The sequence below is a fragment of the Oreochromis aureus genome, linkage group 18 (assembly GCF_013358895.1).
Source record: "Oreochromis aureus strain Israel breed Guangdong linkage group 18, ZZ_aureus, whole genome shotgun sequence".
In the NCBI taxonomy this organism is placed as follows: domain Eukaryota; kingdom Metazoa; phylum Chordata; class Actinopteri; order Cichliformes; family Cichlidae; genus Oreochromis; species Oreochromis aureus.
This window is the reverse complement of record NC_052959.1, coordinates 37,138,489-37,145,985: the sequence shown is the minus strand read 5'-3', so window position 1 is coordinate 37,145,985 and position 7,497 is coordinate 37,138,489.

Genomic DNA, 7,497 nt, shown 5'->3' with positions numbered 1-7,497 from the left:
ATAGTATATTCATCAGGTTGTGATTTTATTTCCTCAAACTTTTTGCTCTGCAGACAGAAATCATCTCATTGGTTGAGCTGGACTTTGGTGGGCAGGGCCTATGGTTCATTTTGATGCTCCAACATGGAGGTCAGTGAAACAGTAAAATTTACATTGATGATAAATAATCAAAATGTTGCAGTGGGTCTTTCTGAGCCTTTCATTCAGATCATCTTTGTTATTTGAAGATTCATATCTCAGCTGAGATGAAGAGTGTGGACACACCAGACTTCATGTGTGTGTGTGTGTGTGTGTGTGTGTGTGTGTGTGTGTGTGTGTGTGTGTGTGTGTGTGTGTGTGTGTGTGTGTGTGATTTTAGTCACTGAAGCCTCTTCAACCAACCACTGTCTCACAATCTGGATCTTCCTTCTGAAGGTTCCCTCCTGTTTTTAAACCATCTGCTGAATCGTCTACATGAGAGTTGGACTCACAGCAGGCTTGATGGGCCCAAACCTCCCATGACAAAGGAAAGAGCTTTTTTCCTGCTTCTTACTCCACCTCTGACATGTTCTACCTTAGTGTGTAAAAAAAACACTGAATTACATTTTTATTGTACAGCTGTTTTCTCCTGGTGATTTCCTGTTTACTTGTGATGTCATCATACAAAAGAGGAGGGTGAAAACCCAGGATGGATTTTCAACATCACTGACTTTAATTCAACTCATTTACCTGCATGATTTCCAAGGAAGAAAAGAACACACAAATAATGTTGCTCCTTCCTGTGCTCAGTCCAAAAAGCTCTGTTTTGTTGCACGTCTGTCTTTGTGACTAAAACCCTGCTTGTCTGTCTCTGATCTTTACTGCTTCATTTCTCTGTTGTCTTTGTCATCAGTCCAATGACACAAGAATCAGAGGTTTAACAGTGTGTGGCTCCCTCTAGTGGATGTTGTGGAGTATTCTGTTGTCTTTGCTCCAAAGGTTTTTGTACAGAGTTTTGGTGTTTCCTGTCACTGTGGGCTAGGTGAGCATACCTGTGAGTGAGAAGAATCCGAGAAACACACAGTGATGTAATGACAGCATGTTGAGGAACATAAAGTTTGTTTGTGTTGAACTCTGTTGAATGTGGAGGTTTTTCTCTCTCTATAGTTCAGTAACAGCTCAGCTCCTCCCTGAATCTGCTCTCCTCTCTCTGCTCTCAGTCACTCCTCCTCCTGTGGTTAACACACTTTAGGATTCTTTTTATAACCAAAGTTATTTAAGGTGGTCTTTAATTGTTTTACAGGCAAAATATTACAAACTAAAGAAAAAATATCATGAAGTCAGTGGTCCATGTAGAGGAGGCTGGTTGTTGATTTTGAAGCTGGTTTCTTTTTGATATTCTTAGAGTAGGTCTTTCTTCATAGGGTTCAGGTCTGCAGAGGTCACAGACACTCGACTTCTCTCTGATAATGTGATAGTCTGAGTCTGTGACCTCAGGACCTGATGTCTTCTGTTTGGTTGAACTTCTGCATAAATATCTTGCAGAGGCTAAAGTGAGGCTTTAAACTACTGATTAACCTGATGGACGTTAATTACTCACATCTGATGAATCCTCCTTTAATTTTCTTCATAAATGATGATAGTCATAAAAACATTCTGACTTGATACTTTCCATTTTCAGTGGATGAAGTCATCCATTAGATAAGAACCATGTAAGCTCCTCAGAGTCACAATATTCACATCACAAAGTTTCACACTGAGGAATCACACTCTGTCCTTTATTATTACAGGCCATTTACCATAAAGTCTCCTGACTTGACTTCAGATCAGCTGAACTCGTTGAGGGTTTCATTTGAGTTAGTATTTCTGATCTTTTAAAGAAACTGGGTGAAAAGATTCCTAATTATGAGGGTGTGGAGATCATGGTTGAAGGGGCGATCTAAGAGACAGATTTCCTCTTAGGAACTGATCTTATCTTGTAAAAATGGTAAATGGCCTGTATTTGTGTAGCGCTTTACTGGTCCCTAAGGACCCCATCCAGTCATCCACCCATTCACACACACATTCACACACTGGTGATGGCAGCTGCATTGGATCCACAGCCACCCTGGGGCGCACTGACACGAGGCGAGGCTGCGGACACTGGCGCCCTTAAAAGTCCAGTATCTGAAAAAGACTGGTGTACATGGACATGGAGGAGAGAGCGATGATATTCACTGATCACATCAAGAGTAGGGAGTTTGCCTTGAATCGGAAGGTTGCGGTTCGAGCCCGGCTCGACAGTCTCAGTCATTGTGTCCTTGGGCAAGACACTTCACCTGTTTGCTTGCTGGTGGTGGTCAGAGGGCCTGGTGGCGCCAGTGTCCGGCAGCCTCGCTCTGTCAGTGCGGCTGTGGATACAATGTAGCTGCCATCACCAGTGTGTGGATGACTGAGCGATCATCAAAAGCGCTTTTGGGGTCCTTAGGGACTAGAACATTTTTCTACTATTTAACAACAGAAGAAAAATAAAAACAAGATAAAATAGACAAACATTAAGTTCACGTGAATATGCAGACTTGAACAGATTAAACTGGGAGAGATTTCCACAGCCTGGAGGCAGAGCAGCTGAAAGCTCTGCTTCCCATGGTGCTGAAAGAGGCACAGCAAGCTGGACAGAAGAAGAAGATTGAGTGAGCGGGCAGAAGAGGTGAGGGCCCTAACAGGTGAGAAGGTGAGGAGGAGCAAAGGCTATGAAGGGTCTTGAGAAGAAGTGTGAACACTGTTCAGAGTTTCACGAGGAGCCAGTGAGGTTCCTGAAGGACAGGGGTGATGTGCTGTGGGGACGGGTTCTGGTAATAAAACAGGCAGCTGAGTTTTGAACCAGTTGAAGCTGATGGAGGATTTTTGGGGAGAGCATGCAACAGTCAATGCAGGAGCTGAGACTGTGGACAGAATTAGAAGAAAGGGGGTAGCTCACATCGAACAAGCTAATTACAGAAATTAAAGCCATTCACTTAGATATGAAAACAAACAGCAGACTGAAAATAAGTTTACTGTAGGAGCAGGGACATTGACAGCATCCCAGAAAAACTGAGTTATATAATAAACTTCAAACTAACAGAGAAAGAAATTAATAATGTTATATCTAAATGAAAAAGAAAACAGGAATATGGCGGAGCAAATGGTTATCCATCTGAAATGAACAACCTTTCCAGGAAACTGACAACACCAGCACTAAAGAATGCTTTAACCATGTCCTTCAGGGTGGGGGAGGCCCTGTGCCCTGGAGACAGGCAGCAGTATCAGTGATCTCTAAGCTGGGAAGAGAAGAGTCAGTACAGCTGTTATCGACCAATATCAGTTCTAAACATAGATTATAGACTGTTTGCATCAATACCAGCAAGATGACTGGAAAAATCAATCCCAGACCTCAAAGACACAAACAGGCTTTGTATAAAGCAGACAAACACTGGGTAATGTTAGGGAAGGCTCTCCATCTCACTGATCCCAAAACTCCTCTGAACAATGGACGCTTTTCAGCCTCGATGCTGAAACGGCCTGTGACTCTCTTTGGTTAGGGAATACTTGGTATTCTTAAAAGCAACAGTGAGGGAGTTCAAAAGCAGGTGAACTTTTACATTGTTCATAAGTTTGAGACAAAAAGCTGAGTTAGTTATGTTTCATAAAAGAGAATTTGAGCTCATTTCATGCTCAGAGATCCGAGAATGTAAGTGAAATTTGTCTTACAGTTTTTCTCTGTAACTAACTTTTGGAATTCAAAAATTTTCAGGTCACACACGGCTTCTGGTGATATGGATATGAAAACCTAGCAGCACCATTACGGCCCACCAAATACATTTTGGTACACTGTGTAACGTCGGGTTGTGTTTGAGTGGTTGAGAGGGCGGCAAAACACTAGCAGGATAGTCAAAAGAAATACACACTCACACTGGTACTAGGAATTCCATCAGCGTGTTCTTTAATATACCTTCTCTTAGTCACCATATAAGCCGGTTGAGCGGCTGCAGCTTAACAAACATAGCGCAGAGTGTTCGTGACAACCCATAGCGTTGCAAACAAAGGTGTCTGGAGGTAAAACATCAAAATCTGTCCCTCCTCATGCACTAGCGTGCAAGCACATATCCGCACAATCACAGAGAGGGCAGTGACGCGTAGCGATGACAACATCAACCCTCGACTTGGGTTTGTCTTAAAGAGACATCACACCATTGTGACTGTTACAATTGACAACAAGCAAACTGAGGAACTGAATACATTAAAGATGGAAATACTCAGAATTGAAAAAGCAATCTGCGCGCAGCAAAGGAAAGACTCAAAATAAAGTCATAGGATATGTTACAAACTGAAACTGCCTCTTTGATATTTCAGATGAGTCACAATGAAAACAGTTCAAAGTGAAATCTCCACAGACACAGTTCACACGACATGTTTGTAAAAAGCAGTAGAAGATGAATGAGTCCACCTGGATCCTATGTGCATGCCATGCCTCTACAACATATCGACACCAATCCCAGCCAGCACCCTCAGCACCAGTACCTGCATGTGTTGTTCAGGTCACAGCTGCTCGAGTACTCTCTTGACCACAGTGTGTCTGTCACTTTCGGTTCGGGGAGCATTTTTAAAACTCTGTCACTCTGCTTGTTCTCATCTGAAATACATCTGTCCACTGTGAACGACCATCTTTGAACAGAGGGCGGGGCTTACCACCAACTGTCTGTCATCTATAACCCAGTTCTGAGATCTCACATCCTGGGCCATCTGACCTCATGAAATCACATGATAGGGGTCAGCCAGGTTTCACCTGAAACCCTGGCTGATTGTGACCTACAACAGTCTTCACACCTTGGCTCGTGTGATCAGGTGAGAGGATCGTGAGGGGGTCCATTGTCCCTCTACCACAGGGTTTAAATCTGGGACTCTCCACCATTTGACCCTAGAACTGAAGAATCTTTGTTGGAGGTGAAACGTCTTCTTGCTTTTCTTTCTTTTCTTTCCAAGCTCCTTAGACTTTTTGTCTGAAATACACCTCAGTGGAGTAAAGTTTAAAAACACAGTTTTAGCCCCACATTAATGTTACCTTTGGGTTTGTAGAGCTTCCTCTGATTGTGTGTCTTCAAACTTGTCCTGGATGAGTAGAGATACAACAGTGCAGAGCAAAAGCACAGCAGGTCTGAGGATAAACACAGACTAATGGAACTCCCCTTTAGGAACAAGTGATAAATGTATTCATCTAAAACTACAATGATAGTAAAAGAGGCTGGAAAAGAAGTGAATACTAGAGAGCATAACTCAGGGTATTTTATACATAAGCTTCCTCGTAAATAATGATGCCTTCTTTGTTGCCATGGTGACATAACTGATGATTATTCTTCTGAAACCATCAATAGCCAAACATAACATGCTCACTTTGATCTAAACCTTGTGACCCATGAACTCTCCACTGAGGTTCATATTTCAGGCATCCTACATAACTATGAAGAAAAATACATGTGAGATTCTCAACACCAAACTCAGCTGACATTAAAAATACTCTCAACCAAGGCGATCTGAAAGTGAAAAAGCAGAACATCAGTCACAGGTTGGATGGAGAAGTTGCTCTGTGACAGGTTAGCAGTCTGTCACCCAGTGAACACTGCTCTGTTACATCTGTGAACTGCATCTGTTTGAGCTCCATTCAAATAATGACTGTGAATAAAGGAGAATACAATGATTATGTTTTAGTCACAACAGAAGATAGAAAACATATCAAAGTTTAAAATAAGAAAATGAACCATTTAAGAAAATATGAGCTCATTGTGAATTTGATGGAAACACAACATCCCAACAGGACAGCTCAACAAAGTAAGTGGTGCTAAAAACAAACAGCTGACAGGAACATGCGGCAGCTAATGAGGCTAACTGTCAGCTGGTCAGTCGCTATGATCGAGTATAAAAGAATCTTAGAGTTTCTCTGTTCACCAATCAGCTGAAAAGAGCATCTACAAAGTGATTAATGTTTCCTCACTGTGAATATCTCATCATCTACAGAAGATGATATCATCAAATGATTCAGAGAATCTGGAGAAATTTATTTGGACATCTGTGATCTTCAGACAGCATTAAAATCAGAGCATGAGCTCAGGAACACATCCGAAATCACCATCTTAGAATATTCATATTCACCTACAGACGTATGATTTGTTTGTTTATGTCTGATTTCAAATCTTGAAAACAAGTCAAAACACATCAAAGGAAAGCAGCTTTGGTTTCTGTTTGTTTTTAGAGAAACTGTTTCAGATTTACAGCGATCATCAGGAAATAATCATTTCCAAATCTTGTTTTCAAATGACTAAAAACTGCTCAGATGCAGACACACACAGGTGACAGCAATCATCTCTGCTATGGGTTGAACATATATGAGGAAGAAACCATGCCACTGCATTATGTATTTTTACATTTTGGGCTCTAACAGCTGATGTCTTACTATTCATGAAACATCTGTGAGAAAAATACTCTGGAAGCAAAAATGATGGATGAAGATTAAACATCCTGCTTTTGATATTTAAAGTGTCACTAACAGGTCTCGCATACACATCAGGCTATGATCTGCACATCTGATCATTTTGAGGAGTAGAAACTGCAGTGAAGAAACAAGGACAACGATGGTGGATGATTCATTTATATGAACAACCTCTACGTTTAAGAGTGAATTATAGCTAGTGGTTTAACAGTGATGTGCTCCCTCTGAGTGGATGTTGTGGAGTATTCTGTTGTCTTTGCTCCAAAGGTTTTTGTACAGAGTTTTTGGTGTTTCCTGTCACTGTGGGCTGCAGAGCACAGTAGTACACAGCAGAGTCTGTCACTGCAGCAGAGGAGATCTGAAGAGTCATCAGCGTTTTCTCTTCGCTCACACTAACAGACGAGTCCAGAGATTTCTTCTTTCATTACTTCTCCAGATGGTAAATAGAGATCAGGAACTCTGGTGGTTTCAGGATATTGTCGATACCAGTAAAACTGGTCACTTCCAGTGCCTTTTTGGAGTATCTATAGGACGAGTAACTCATGCGCTTTCACACTGAACACTTCTTTGGTTGGAGAGATCTTACAGTTGACACCTTCAGGAACAGAAACATATTTGATACTTTTATAAATCATGAATTCAAATGTATTTCTTTAAACACACAGATTGTAACGTACCTGTATTGAATGTAGAATCAGTAAAGAAAGTGCATACAGTCCAAAGACAACATGTTGAATGAAGGTAAAAGTTTATGGTTTTGTGTGCTGAACTCTGTTGAATATGGAGGTTTCTCTCCTCTTCTAGTTCAGTAACAGCTCAGCTCTCCTGAATCTCTCCTCCTCTCTCTGATCTGAGGTTTGAACTTCTCTCACTTCCTCCTGCTTTACACACTACAGCAGCATTTTCACTTTCAGGTGGGAGCTCAGTATTTCAGCTCTGTGCTGCTGCAGCTCACAGATGATTCATGTCTGTAAATATAAATCAGTGAGAGGCTCAAGACTTTTCACACAGTACTGTACAAAGTACTGACAGCCTCA